Below are 16,274 nucleotides of genomic sequence, written 5' to 3'. Positions count from 1 at the left end.
ATTTAATCCAATTAAAGTTTGGATCACCTAATTTTTGCCAACCTTTTAGAATCTATAGCCTTCAACTGCCATGCCCCTCTTTCAACTAGACTAGTACTTAACGGTAACCATGATGCTATGTTCATAACTTAAGAACATCCATGATTCTTTCACGTTTAGGGGGTAGATCGAGAGGTTCAATGGAGTCAAATAAGATACCATGGTTAACAACATTGTCGTCCTGTTGTAAGCATTGTAATAAACGACTTACATGAAAATACCGTATGGATGCGAGAGTGTTATGGAAGTTCTAATTTGTAGGTCATTTGTCCCACTCACCTGATTATTGGAATGCACTACAAGAGGTTATGTGCACTTGGGACTCTTTTAGCGACGGAAATATATTGGGTTTTTATACTCCCCGGCATCGCTAAGACCGTCGCTAAAAGCGTCACTACGGGGACGTCGCTATAACCGTCGCTATATGGCGACGCATATAGCGACAATTGCAATCCTTCTATAGCGACGCTTATAGCGACGCTGCAGAACCTTATATAGAGACGCTAATAGTGATGCCTGAGAGTAAAAGTTTCACAGATTCACCTTTGAAAGAAAGTGCAAGGTATAGACCGAAAGTACTCTCTCACAAGACAATATAACCATTAATTCCGTCATGCATAGTATTGTTTGCAAAATAAAGATACAAAACTAACAAAAGTAATTGGACGAAAGTAAATCAATGATAATTATACACATCATAGGCAAAATCACTTGATTGTTAAGCTTTGCAAATGGAATAGTTACAACATAATTGTCATTCCGTTGCAACATACACTGTTTTCCAATACTTACAAAAAGACGTATACATGTCATCTCAATATACATGCTATGACAAAAGAAAACTAATGCTATCTGGCTACGACTAGACTGACGTCATTTAATCAGACGTCTCATCGCGTCCAAGCGACGTATCTGTCGGATTCTGTAGAAAAAAACAATAAGACTTTTTGTAAGTATAAACATATAATTACAAAACAATGTATTTTCTTAGCTTATCATTAAATTACAACAAATGTAAAAGAGTAAAGTGAAATACTAACCATGCCGTTGTGAGAACTAAGAATGTCCATCAGGGCGTTTAAGCCCTTTTTGCCTGCGTACTCACGCTCGTACGGCGTGGGGTCACGTCCTATCATCGACCACTGTTCAAAACATACAAAGAATCCATTATGTTAGAATTTAAAAGTACAAATAAACGTAACTGCCAAACCTAAAGAGCAATGCAAAAATACTTACAAAATCGGCCTCAAATGATGCCCACCCGCCGCTCCCTAAGTGGTGCGAGCTCCCTGCCTCTACTCGCGCTTTGGTTGCGTCCTTTTGTTGCTTCTACTTGTCATGATTCTCGCACGCTGCTCGCTTCGCATTCTTCCAATCCTCTTTGGCCAGTCAATCTGGTCTGTTTCACCTATGCTTTATTGCTTTTTGTACTTCAGAACGCTTGCGCTTGCAGTATTCGCGCATCCAAACCTTCATCAGGTCTTCATTGAAGCGCTCATCCCGACTTGACACGGGAAACTCGTCATGCAGCATGCTGATGACTGTCTTTTAATTCATTTGGCACTTCACTCCAAGTGTTTAGTATGTAGTGTCAAAACACCTGAGAGCAAAGACCGCGCATGTACGAGATCACCTTCTTGCCTTCATCATCCAAGATAATGCCACCACCGATGTCGATCGAGTACGGCAAGTCCTCTCGCCTGTGACGCATGAACGTGGGTGTCTCGACAAGGGTCTCTAACGGCGTATCGATGGGGGTACGGACATCAGGTGTCTCTGGGCCCCAAAGCGAGGACTGTCGACTAGGGTGACTCCCGGAGTAGTAGCTAGTGTTGTGTAGCCAAGAACGGCCGATAGCCACGCAAAACCTAGCGTAGATGGCGATGTCGTGGCTGGTGTGGGGAGGAGAAAAGAAGGGAAAGGTAAGGAGCCTTGTCGAACACGAGGCGGTGTCGCGGCATCAGCGACGACATCCCACAGCAACCGCCGTCGCCACCACTAAAGCGTCGGTGCTTAGATGAGTGTGAAGATCGTCTCATCGACACCGAAGCTTCGGAACGCGCTGAATGCTCCAAACCAGAGAGAGACGCTGAAGGAGTGGAACGGCGTGATGGTGCTCCAGAGCGATGACGCTCCTTGTACTACCTCCTCTGCTGGGGTGACAGAAGAAAGAAACTCATCATCATCCATACCTGCATTAAACACACGAACATTTAATCTTAATATTGAATGGAGAAGAAAACATGGGCAAGTTATAATCTATACTACATGGGCAAGTTATAATCTATACTATAGATAAGAGAGAGAGAGAGAGAGAGAGAGAGAGAGAGAGAGAGAGAGAGAGAGAGAGAGAACTCATAAAGGGGGAGGGATTCCTATGTAGAGAGATTCCTGTGAAGTTATTGTGAATTTGTCTCCCGTGTGCATTCTACTTATCTTGTAAAAGCTATGTCTTGAACAACATGCCTTTTATATGTAGCTGTGACAAGACACTCTGGTCATAAATTAAATTTCTTTTCTATTTGCCATAGTTTTCTCGATTGCTTGTGGTAGATCTTTATCTATCACGAGAGAGAGAGAGAGAGAGAGAGAGAGAGAGAGAGAGAGAGAGAGAGTGAGAGTGATTATGTTATTGTACTATGCTGCATCCGGAGTTTCCAGCTTCCTCTCTGGAGAATACTCTCGCAAGACCCTTACATGCAACCGTTGAAACCGTACGAGCTAGCCAAGTGTGTGTGTGTGTGTATGTGTGAGATTGAGAGGGAGAGAGAGAAAGAGGGGAAGGGAACATGAGATGGAGGAGAGGGAAGGAGCATACCTGAAGTGGAAGCAATGACGATTAAACACAATTTAAATTTCTCAAGTATAGCATATAGACAAGAATGGACAAAAAGCTACGTGAATACAATATATATTATAAAACGGAGCAAAATTGTTCAAATACAATGTTTATGGCTTTAAGAGATCTCTCTCTCATCCTCGCATAGCTCAACATAACCCCCTATGTCTATATAGAGCTCTCCGTTTAGGCAGATGCCCTTCGTTTCATTTTGTAGATCCTCTGCATGCACCCCATAGAGAGTAGCAGCTTGATGCTCATCTGGCACCACCTCAGCGGCTTCTGATTGAGCATCTTCTTTGATCTCCTCCATTGATGCCACTGTGATTGGCACATGGTAGCCCTCATACATTCGTGCACTACGAGGGGCTACCTCTATGACGTACCACCAATTTGATGCAGACTTTGTAGGATGAAATATCACCTGTCAGAGCCACATAACTTACATGAGAGCTTTCAAGCACATAACTTATAAAATTGGATGTTAAATATTTACTGACTTGTTCACAATTCTCTGGTAGTACAAAAGTGTCTCTTACGTCGGTCCATTTTTTAGTTGAATCCACCTCAAGGAAACCAGACTCTCCTCTGCGCACAGTAGCATTGCGACCCTCCATGTTTATCTTGAACCATTTCACTTCGAAAAAGTCGACAAAAAATCCTCTATAATCGATCATCAAAACCTCAGGTAGCGTACCGAAGTAAGTGAGTTCCACCACCACAGGATCTGCATCAGAGGAATGGCGTTGACTAGACTGTTCAAATTTTGCCATGATTCCACAATTTTTGTCGATCCGTTCCACCCTAAAATGTCGACCCTTACACCGTGCTGTTGTGTATGACTTATACTACAACCAACAAAGATTATGAGTAGCCGTTCAAACATCTAGAAAGTCGCTAGTCGTACATTGCAAGCTTACCTTGGTCGCGCAACCCCGAGTGGGAGTCGCAACCCCGAGAGTACTCCCACTCCTCCTCAGTCACTTGTTCACCGCACTGTTGTGTGCTTTTCAATTGGTTGTGTAACCATCTTAAGCTCATGAATGTTGGTAGGCTCTCGAGACCCGTAGGATAATGCATCGGCGGTCGTCTTCCCCGTCTCCACTTGATTCATGCCCTTTGTCGCTCTTGCTTTGCATCCTCGTATTGTGAAATCCACTTTTGCATCACTGGATTGTGAAGCATGCAAAATCGGTTGATTTTAGCCTCTAGATCTTCCGTCATCTTCTTCTCAACACCAAGATTGCACATGACAATCCTTGATATGCGCTCATCATCTATGGGTTGCCATAGTGTGTCTCGAGCTTTATCAAATCTGTCTAGCCACTCTCCAATGTAAACTAGGGACTCTGATACCAGCCAACCTTCTGCCACGCTGCACAATCTGCAGGAATCAGTAGCATACCATCCAAAGATCTATTCTCCTTGTGCCATGATGCTAGGGCGGCCATGTACTTACATTCAAAGAAATGCTTGATGCAAGAAAGCAGAGGAAAATGTCACAAAACCTTTTCCGGAATTTTTTATCCGTGGAGATCTACTCGATATCTCTCGGAATCACATTTCTGACACTTCTCCATGTCTATGTATTTCCCTCTGAAAGGAATGCAGTCGTTAGGAGAAGCGTGAATCAAATTGTAATCCATCCCCAAGTTTTGTAAGATCTTTCTTGGTTCCTCTCTGGAATCTGGCATCACATTATCAACTGGCAGTATGTGCTCTTTGAGCAATCTACACAGCAAAAAAAATGCGGTACACTTGTGTAAGTAATCTATCAGATCAATATACATCTAGAGTTTTTTATTGAGGTAAACACATTGTAATAGATCACCTGAAAAGTGCTCTGAGGCTAGTGTCACTCCATCCAAACTTTGCGTGCATGTTGAGAAGAACCAAGAGCGCCTTCAATCTAAACACACATGCTCCATCATATAATGGCGTATCGGCTTCACTTTTCATATCATCATAGATAAGCCTTTCTGAATCTATGATCATCTCGATCATTTCATTGATCTCGGGCTCAAACCTTGCCTCGTTGGGAATGTGGTCTACATGATCATCCTCCGAGCTGTCAGAGGCTACACCTTGTGGCTTCACGTATGCTTCTTGACCAAAGCACCTGCGAACATGTCTATTGGGTTGCAAGATTGCTGCTTGTTGGCCAGCGTCAGAGTCCAACGAGTTATAATTGACAACAACTCGATCTATAATAGATGGATCAAACTCGCCAAATTCGCGAACGTGTTGCAAAGAAACGCCTCTTGTCCATCGCACAACATGTTTGCATTGATTACAAGGACATAAGATCCTTGTTGAGAGATAGGTGTTTCGGTTGGACGGTCCCACATCGTCGTTGCCACTCATAATGAATGTAAAAACCTTATAACCTGGACATAAATTTAATCTTCTATTGGCATCCTCCGTCTTCTCTCTCTCTCTCTCTCTCTCTCTCTCTCTCTCTCTCTCTCTCTCTCTCTCTCTCTTTGTTCACACTGTAAACTACCTCACATTCTCTAGTCATGTCCGATCCCCGCACACCTCGGTTTAGAGGTGCACGGAGATCAGAACCACCGGGTTATAATCTCGTCTCTATTGGTCAATGCCTATATTTGTGGGTACGAGAAATCTACACACCTACGTCTACATGACAGTGCATGTAGTGGACAAAACCCTTTTTCCTCTTCTCTAGTTGTAGCAATTCTTAGCATCTTAACATCTCTTCACATCAGATCCTTGTTCGAGGGATTACTTAGCACATTACATGTTGGCCTCCAATCTGAGTATCATGCCGTTGAAAGATTTCCAACTTAAGGTCGCATCCGTAGAGAGGAAGAGAGGGATCATCATTCGCCTAACTCTATTTTTTTTCCTAATCCTGAAGGTAGACTTTAATATAAAAACTAAATCCAAAATTTTATCTTAAATCTAATCTAATTGAACATATGGTGATTCTGAGCTAATTGAACATGGTTAGTGGGTGAGTTAATAGGTGTCAGATTCTGATGGGAATATACATATTGTTGTATACCTAGTGTTTGCTCTTTGGGCAAAGCCTTCATTGACATGCCCTAAAATCTAACTTGAATCTAATCTAATCTTAAACTCAACATAAACCTAAATATAATCTAATCTTAAATCTAACCTAAACCTAAATGTAGTTTAATTTAAATCTAAATCTAGTCTAATCTTAAATCTAACCTAGCTAATCTTAAATCTAACATAAATCTAAATCTAATTTAATTCTATACTCAACATAAACCTAAATTTAATCTAATCTTAAATGCTAAACCTAAATGTAATCTAACTTAAATCTAAATCCAATCTAATCTTAAATCTAACCCACCTAATCTTAAATCTTGCCTTAATTTTAAATCTAACGTAAATCTAAATCTAATCTAATCTTAAACTCAACATAAACCTAAATCTAAATGTAATCTAACTTAATCTTATATCTTAATTTAACCTAATTTTAAATATAATTTTAAATCTAATCTAACTCTAAATCTTAATATAACATTTTAGCTCATATTTTCTCTACTTTTTTATCTCTCTCTCTCTCTCTCTCTCTCTCTCTCTCTGTTTTCTCCCCTTACCTCTCTCTTTTTGTCTTCTTCCTCTCTCTCTCTCTCTCTCTCTCTCAATGTGTGTGTGTATGCATTCTTTGTTTATGCATGTGTGTGTGTATGTGTTTTTTGTTTATGCATGTATACTCTCTCTCTCTCTCTCTCTCTCTCTCTTTCTCTCTCTCTCTCTCTCTCTCTCTTTCAAAGACACAATGTGTGTGTGTGTGTGAGAAAGAGAGAGGGAGAGAGAGAGAAAGAGGGGAAGGGAATATGAGAGAGAAGAGAGGGAAGGAGCATACCTGGCTCTCCTTTCTCTCCTCGTGTGTGTGTGTGTGGGGAAGAGAGAGAGAAAGAGGGAGAGCGTGGGTTTACCTGTTTTGCTAGAGGGCGAAACTCAAATATGAGATCTAAGTTTTTGGCGCTCTCGGTTTATTTTTTACCCCTGTCGGTGTCGCTATGGGCGTCGCTATGCAACAAAGAAAATAGCGACGCCGTGGATTTTAACTTTTGAGCGTTGCATTGCGAACGTCGCTAATGTGAAGTACCTCTTGTAGTGATGGTCCACAATATTCTACATATATCTTAGGGGTGGGGCCTAACTAAAAAATATGGGTGTTTTGGAACCCACAAAAAGACTGTCACCTTCCTTGAAAGTGATTTGATTGTCACTTCTAAATAGTGTATTTTCTATATTGGTCTTGTGCCTGTCGAGGATTGTGGCAAGAAATCCTTAACATATCCATATGGTTCTGTTAACATATGCATGTAGCATATTTTCAAGTACTTGGCTGACCCTTCTATCTGAGTATCCCTCTCTTGGTGAGTAGAGGTACTTAGATTGAACAAACTACCTTGTTAAACATTGCAATCTTTAGTGATTTGTTAAAAAAAAAGTGATTTCATAGAAGTAATAGAGCATAGATTATAAGTGTGTAAATAGCTATTGAAAAGAAAGAATAAGCACACACTACCCAAAGATGGTTTTATTAATTTGTATTTTACTTGTTGAAAGTAATCCTATAATGCAGTCTTTAAAACTATTAGAAAAAAAGCCTCATTGAACCATAACTAGATAAGAACATAAATCATGCTTGAATACAACAAATGAAATGTTCTTATTCACATTAAATAGACCATGCTATATATGTTAGATAGAATGATAAAGAGGTATGCATGTCATTGCAACTTGAGATGTGTGTGACTCTACTATCCAAGGAAGTGTCGTACTTTTGAAAACTTGGTTGCATAAATAAGTATAATAAGCTTACTTTGTATGACAAGTGTGAGCAAAATTTTGCAAATGTAGTTATGGATTTAAAGGTTGTTTTAAATGAAAAATTTGACTTGCATGTTTTTGGCATATGAATTTTGCCAGTTTGCTATTTTTGCAAAAATTTGATATGGTTTCTTTTTTGCTACCTCTTAGAGCACCTTCTAAGAAAGTTTGTGAAGGTTGTTATTTGGGTAAGATGAAACATTCAAAGTTTCCAAAGGATGGTTTAGTAAGGGTTACATGCAGGTTATAACATGTGCATAGTGATGTTTATGGCCCCGTGCAAACTCCATCCTTGGGTAATTACCTATACTTTGTGGCTTTCATTGATGATTACTCTATGCATGCATGGATGTATCCGCTTAAGGTAAAGTCCAAAGTATTCATATACTTCTAGAAATTTTTAGTTATGGCTAAAAATATCTCTAAAAGTAAACGGGCATCCTCTATTTAGATCAAGGAGGGTGCATATGTCTCATGATTTTAATGCATTTTTTGCCAGTAGTGGAATAAAAAACCTATTTACGATGCCTCATACACCTTAGTTGCTGAAAGGAAAAATGGGTCACTTATGGAGATGGCACAATGTATAGTTAAAAGTCTTACCACGTTTGTTTTGGCTTGAGGTTGTCATGTGTGCTACTTATGTACTTAACAAGTGCCATACCAAAGCCTTGCACTTTAAGACTCTGTATGAAGCATGGCATGATCAGAACCTATCCATTGATCACATGCGTGTCTTTGGTTGCTTAGCCTATGCTTTGATACCACAAAAGCAATGCAAAAAATTGGATGATAAGGCTGTCAAATGCATTTTTATTGACTAGAGTAGTGAAAGCAAGGGTTATACATTGTAACATCCACAAATAAAGCATATCTTGGTTTCATGAGATGTTTATTTGTGGAGGATTTTGTTCAACCCTTGTTATCATATATTAGAGATAGCAATGTGAGTTGACATGACATTTATGACCCTTTGTTGCCTCCTTTTAATGATGAAAACTTGAAGAATTTTCAGTGAGGCAAATGCACATCTATTGCAAGCATGTCTTTATTTAGCCCTTATTATCTTTGTAGTAGATTGGCAAGGTCTACTAGGTGCTTAAGAGACTATGCTACCCCACAAGAATTATTCATTGTATGCATATAGTTAAATAACTTAAGAACAATAAAAAGAAATCTTATAGTCAAAAAAAGAAAAAATTCTTATAAAACATGTTTGTTCATACCTGGCTCTTACCTTTGACATGAGTCATTGTAAGAATTTACAAGGTTTACATTATCCTTTAGCCGGATGCCTTGCATCCATCTTGCATCTTTAAAAGGATAATTCTTAAAAATTGACAAGATATCGTCAGATAATCTTACCACTTTTTAGAACCTTGTCTTCAAGTCGTAGAATTCTAACTAGCTGTAGGATCTCTTCTAAACCTTCAAACTTGGGCAATTCTTCAGCCTTAGAAGGTTTTAAAAGGATCACATGAAAGGCATATACATGAGCCAAGTGTTAGGTAGCCTTAACTTATAAGCAAGCTCATTTTAATGGGCTTAATTATTTGAAATGGGCCATAATATCTTTTTTCTAGATTAGCATAATAATTTTGATGATCCGTTGGGCTTCCTTGTCTTCCCTTGCTTGTTGTATGGCTAAGACATGCTTTGGGAAACTTAAGCAATACCCAATCATTTTCTTTGAAGTTCAAGGCTCTTCTATGCTTATCAGCAACAACCTTTGCTTTCATTGCATGATGGATATGGCTTCCTTAATATTTTTAAAAGATTCTCTAAGATCTCTACTATATCCATCAAATAGCAAAGATCTTTTCCAATGTATTGACTATCAACAGGAGCTTGGGTCTTCCTTCAATAACTTCAAAGGGTGCATTTCCTGTAGAAGTATGGACAATTTTATTGTATGCATACTCTAATAAAGGTAGATACTTTTCCCATGGATCTCTTTGATCTACCTCGATAACATAGGCATTGGGTAGATTGAAATAATCAAGTTTGCTATTTCACTTTGGCCATCCATTTGTGTGTGATAGGCCAAAGAGAAATTCAACCTAGTACTCCATTCTCAAAGAGAACTTTCAAAAAATTATTGGTCATTCTTGGAAGATCTATGGATGTTGGTAAGCCATGATACTTAAAGACCTGTGAAACAAAGTGGGTTTCCATATGGTATAGCTCTTTTTCATATATGCCTAGATTCTTTTTTTGGTCATTCAATCCCCTACTTTCATATGCATGGCATGACCTTCTTAGAGCAACACAAGTCCAAGGCAATCTCCACAAGCATCACATTGGACTTCAAAAGGTTTTGAGAGGTCCAACAATATTAATACAAGTTGAAAGATAATTTTTGATTTAATTTTTTCAAAAGATTCATTCTCTTTCACAGTCCATAATATTGAATGTTCTTTTAGTTAAATCATGCAATGGCCCTGCTCTATAAAGGAAATTTTTTTAATGAAGCGTCTATAGTATGTACACATGCCTTCTTAAATCATGAAGATTTATTGGCATAGGCCATCCTTTTATTACTTTCAACCTTTTAGGGTCCACTCGTATCCCTAATTGGGAGATAATATGACCTAGATATTGAATCTCTTCCAAGAAAAACTCACTTTTCTTGTCATTGAAGAACACTCCATGAAGCTTCGATGAGGTCTAAAGAGCTTCTCCATTGTTTGATTAAACATAGCTGGCATATTGGTAAGCCCAAAAGGGAGTACCATGAATTCATATAGATCAAATGTTGTTCAAATGGCCTTCTTATGAATATCTTCACACACAATCCTTATCTAGTGATAACCACTTTTTAAGACCTACTCTACTAAAGTAGGTAGATCCATGTAGCTTATTAAAGAGGTCCTCTATCTTGGGAACAAGAAATCTATTCTTTATGGTTTTCTGATTAAGTGCTCGATATTCCACACACATTCTATAAGTACCATCCTTCTTTTATACTAGTAGAGTTGTACCATCCTTCTTTTATACTAGTAGAGTTGGTGAACAAAATGGAGATGAATTGGGTCTAACCATCCCTTTTCCTACAAGCTCGTTCACTTGCCTCATAATCTCCTCTTGTTGAGCCGGTGAGACTCAATAAGGAGGCATATAAGGAGATGAACTACTAGGTAGGAGTTTTATGCCATGATCGTCTTGCCCTCCTATGGGAGGTAATCAAGAGTGTATCTTGTTGGAGATTGATCTTGATAAAGCTTATAATAGGATAACTTGGTCATTCATTGAGGAGGTCATGAAATCTCTAGGCTTCGGGTCTCAACTGTGTCAGCTTGTTTGCACTCTTAGTGCCGAAATCCACTATGATATGCTCTTTAATGATAGGATTGTGGGTGCCCTGAAATCAAAAGTCCAATCAAGCAGGGATGCCCACTTGCTGTGCTATTTTTTGCCATAGGCTCACATCCACTGGTGACCATGCTGGAAGCTAGTGCCACAAGAGGGGAGATCCCAGGGCTGGCCTTGCCAAACAAGGACTAGCTCTTGGCTAAGCTCTTTGCGGATGATTCCCTACTCTTTCTCAAAGCCTCACTGCAAACTATTCAAAGGGCTTTGGAGATCATTCAAATCCTTTCCCTAGCATCTGGATCAAAATGCATTTTGAAAAATCTAGATTGATCTCGTTGTCTGAAAATGACTCTTTCGAGATCAAAATGAAGTTTGAAAAATCTAGATTGATCTCGTTGTCTGAAAATGACTCTTTTGATCCTTCTATGTGCTCTAGAGAGATTGTATCTAAAGGGAAGGTATTCCGACACCTTAGTGCTCCGCTAGGGGTCAATGTGGCTCATAAGAAAAGATTCCAATGGGTTATGGACAATATTAAAAATGAGATGAGAACATGAGAATATGTGTTGCTCCCCTTCTTGAGAATGGTCAAAGTGATCAACTCTTTTATGATCCCGTACATAGCCTTCACCAACCTGCTTCTTAAATTAGCCAAATGCAATTGGAAAGAGTTCTTGAAACCAGTAAGAAGATTCCTATGGGAACATAAAACGAAAGACATGATGCCTTGGCAGTGGCAAGCTGGAAAACTGTCGCAAGGCCGATGGAGCAAAGAGGTATCACGATTATCAACCCTTCTATCCATGTAGAGAGCCAGTGTGCCAAGCTCTTCACGTCAATCACGATGTAGCACTGGGCATGGGCCATCATGGGAAAGTATTTGATTGACAAGGTAAATTTGGATTCTAAGAATGGCAAGTGGAAAAATTTAGAGGTTCACGACAAGTTGCTTGCCCCCCAATGGTCTATATTAAAATTGTGGGGCAAAACAAGCAATATGGTTTGAAATTCTAATAGAGCTTCAAAGGCACTAGAATGGGGAGTGGTTATAAGATACTTCCATAGGAGCCTCCAAGTGTAGCAAGGTAAGGGGAATTGGAGTTGGCAAGGTGAAGATCTTGCATGGTTCATTTATCAGACTTGGGAGCTGGGATTGGTGACCATGTGGGTGCGCCGTTTGATGTAAATGAGTTGTATATAGAATTTATGAGCATGATGAAGATTCCATAGTAGTTCTAGAGCATCGTTTCCCCTGCCCCCCTTCTCTACTTCTTTTACCTTTTTGTTGGTTCCGGTGTGGATATGTGTGCCCCCGGGTCCCTTTTTGTGTGAGAAATGGAAGTGAGAGAGTGGTTTTGTGTGCGGCAGTGGTGTGTGACATGAAGCGAATTGTGAAGTGTGTGTGGGTAGTTGTGGTGAGCGTGTTTGTGCGTGTGTGTGTGTGTGTGTGCAGGCAACGGCTTGCTAGGTGAATTTTGTTTTTTGAAAGTATTTTTGAGAGGATAGGGGTGATGTGAATGCCCTGAGCTATAGAGAGGCCCTTGTGTGTGTGCTCGGTGTGTTCCCCCATTCCCTCTATCCATGTGTGCCAAGTTGACTGCCTTGGAAGTCATGCCATATGGCATTTTTTTGGACTTTACAGGGTTTGAAAAAGGTAGTACATGCCATGTGGAGTTGACAAAAAGTGATAGCTCGTCAATCGGATGCCTAGTCGATGAGTTATGGCCCAATGAGGTTGGGTGCAGATAGTCAGGAGGAAGGTGTCAGATGAATTTTGCCCCTTTTCACGGCCTCAGTTGGCGAGCTCACAAGCCTCAGAGTGCAACAAGGTCTGGTGGAATTGGAGTTGACAAGGCAGAGATTGTGCATGGCTTTCCACTTTGGTCATTGGACTTCGGAGCTAGGATTTGTGGCCAACCAAAGCTGGTGCAATGTGAAGTTTTTTGGGGGAATATTTGTGGTGTCACTTGAGGTATTTTCAAGTACTAAGGGGGACAAAAGAACTGTGAGCTACCATGTTGGCATGTGGTAAATCCCACATGCACACGATAGAGACAATGGCAATGTCTTTATAAGCTGAGCCCTTTGTGGTGTGCATTGAGGAGAGAAAACTCTTTGAGTTGCGCTATGGCCGCCTTGGTGTGGTGCAAGCAATGTCTTGCTAGGTGAATTGTGTTTTTTTAAGGTGTTTTTTGAGAGGATAGGGGTGTTGGGAATGCCCTGAGCTATAGAGAGGCCCTTGTGTGCGTGCAGGGTGTGTTCCCCCATTACCTCTCTCCATCTTCTCGTGCCCCCATGGAGGAGCACAATGATGCTCCTTTTTGAAGTTGAAGCGGTGGATTTGGTGATGAAAAATGTGCAAGTTTTGAAGAGCAGGTTTTGTAGAAGTTTGGTGCCTAAGCAGGTTGATGTGGTGGAAGCAAGGCTAGAGACGTGGTGCAAAAACGGATGTGCCCGTGCAAGAGGAACCAAGGTTTATGTGGCTGCAAAGAGACATGGTGATTTTGATGCCATTTAGAGTGGCTCTAGCTAGGGAGGAAGTGCCAATGGTTCCAAATCAAGCAAGAGATGTGCTCCAAGGTAAGGTATGGATGTTGCAGCTCCATTGAGAGGCGCTAAAGATCAAAGGGTACTGTTCACAGATGAAGTCAAAGTGGTAAGTCTAGAAATGATTCCAGATCTAGAGACAATAGAGGAGATGGAGATGGCATCTCTATGGATGCATATACGTTTTGGGAGACCTAGTCATCTCAGTCAAGGTATGAGGAGTTTGATCTCTTGCCATGTGAGTGAAAAATGTGCAAGTTTTGAAGAGTAGGTTTTGTAGAATTTTGGTGCCTAAGCAGGTTGATGTGGTGGAAGCAAGGCTAGAGACGTGGTGCAAAAACAGATGTGCCCGTGCAAGAGGAACCAAGGTTTATGTGGCTGCAAAGAGACATGGTGATTTTGATGCAATTTAGAGTGGCTCTAGCTGGGGAGGAAGTGCCAATGGTTCCAAATCAAGCAAGAGATGTGCTCCAAGGCAAGGTATGGATGTTGCAGCTCCATTGAGGAGCGCTAAAGATCAAAGGGTACTGTTCACAAATGAAGTCAAAGTGGTAAGTCTAGAGATGATTCCAGATCTGGAGACAATAGAGGAGATGGAGATGAGTAAAAGCATCTCTATGGATGCAGATACGATTTGGGAGACCGATTCATCTCAGTCAAGGTATGAGGAGTTTGATCTCTTGCCATGTGAGTAAAGATGTGGTGAATATGTGTGAGGAGCAGGGTGAAGTGCAAGATGAGAAGCTCAATGAAGACCAAGGGGAGGAATCTAGGCCTACAAGTGGTGACATGCAGGTAAAGATGGTGTACAATGCAATGTTGATGGCCATGTTGGTGAAAGTGGTAGGGGAATGTGCTTTGATGGTGCAACGGGTGCAAAGTGTCGCCAAAAGGGACAAGGCACCCTATCCTATGGAAGAAGACAAGGATGATTCAATAGAGAACGAGTTTCTCTCTTCCTTGGTGGAGCATGATGTATTAGTACAACAGGTACTCAAAGAGCAAGTAAGTGAAGCTGACAGGCAGGAAGGGCCAATTGACGAAGATGAGATCAATGATGCTGGAATTCGGTGCGATTTCAAATGCGGAGGAGAGCATGGAGCCAAAGGTGGAAGAGTGCCTAAAGCAGCAGGCATGCTATATGGTGGATCGATATTCTCATGTTGGGGCCAAGCTTTCCAAGGAGGTATGTGTGTGGTGGTTGAAAGCTATGTTGGTAGATGCAGCCTTGCAGTGGGTGATCAAGCATGTACATGGTCCGTTTGAAGAGAACACCTCGCTTTACATGGATGGGAGGGTGGGTTAGGAATGTCAGGTATGTGCTGTGCCAGGTCATCTGTGTTTGTTGAGCAGAGTGGTGAGCATGATTGTGCTCTATTTGAAGATACTTGGATGCAGGTGGGTGCTTGGAGTAGTTAGGATATGCTATTGGCACTTTTTGTGTGTTGTTGGCTATATCCATTGACGTGGCACTATGGAAAGGTGTTGCACGTGGATGCACGAGACTAAAGTCAGGTGTTTGACCCAAGTGGAGACTATGTTGTAAAGCAAGGGGTTGGGCAACCCGCTTGAGCAAAGGTCACCGGTAGGAGATGATAGTTTTTGTACATATGGTAGAAGATCTAGTGTGTGTACAAAGTGTTTGCTTTGGTGTTGCAGTTTTAGGGTTCAATAAGCCTATGGGTGGTTGAACATAAATGTTCAACAAGGGGGTTAGGCAATGATGATGCAGCCAAAGTTGGTTCGTGTTGGGAAGTGTGGAATGCAATGCTAGGGGTGTATATAGGTGCAGGGAAAGGTGCTAAGGCAGGTGCAAATGACCTGGGCAAGCAGGTGCTAGCAGAAATGTATGACTGATGCAACTTTTGAAGTAAACAATACTTAAGAAAGGGGTAGTTTGGATGACAGGTAAAGGTGCTTGAGGTGATGTCTCAGTGCTCTAGAGTGTGGTCTTCAAGATGATGTGCAAGCCGGTACAGACGGCTCTTCAAACGGAGTCCCGGGTGTAAAAGATATTAAAGTCCAAAGGTAAAAGGTCTTGCAGATCCCCGACAAGATAGGGCAGGTAGAGACAGGTGGCTAGAGCAAGTGCGAGTGGGTGGATGCAAAGTACTCGTGTTGTGGAGCATGTCAGTCTTCTCAGACTACTAATCAAAGCTCCAAAGGGCAAGTTATGGTCTTATAAGATTTGTCGGGGTCCACATGTGTGCTAAGTTGACTTCCTTGGAAGGCGTGCCATCTAGAATTTTTTGGGCCTTAACAGGGTTTGAAAAGGTAGTACATGCCATGTGGAGTTGACAGAAAGTGATAGCTTGTCAAAAATCAAATGCCCGATCGATGAGTTACGACCCAATGAAGTTGGGTGCAGATGCTAGAAGGAAGATGTTAGATGAATTTTTCCCCTTTTCACGGCCTCAATTGGCGGGCTCACGAGCCTCAGAGTGTAGCAAGGTCAGGGGCAATTGGAGTGGGCAAGGCGTAGATCCTGCATGGCTTTTCGGTTTGGTCATTGAACTTGGGAGCTGGGATTGGTGGCCAACCAAAGTTGGTGCAATGTGAAGTTTTTTTTGGGAATCTTTGTGGTGTTACTTGAGGTATTTTCAAGTACTAAGGGGAATGGATGAATTGTGAGCTACCACGTGGCATGTGGTAAATCCCACATGCACATGATAGAGCCGATGGCAATGTATTTATAGGA

The sequence above is a fragment of the Adiantum capillus-veneris genome, chromosome 20 (assembly GCF_014529385.1).
Source record: "Adiantum capillus-veneris isolate H3 chromosome 20, ASM1452938v2, whole genome shotgun sequence".
Lineage (NCBI taxonomy): Eukaryota > Viridiplantae > Streptophyta > Polypodiopsida > Polypodiales > Pteridaceae > Adiantum > Adiantum capillus-veneris.
This window is presented reverse-complemented; position numbering follows the sequence as displayed.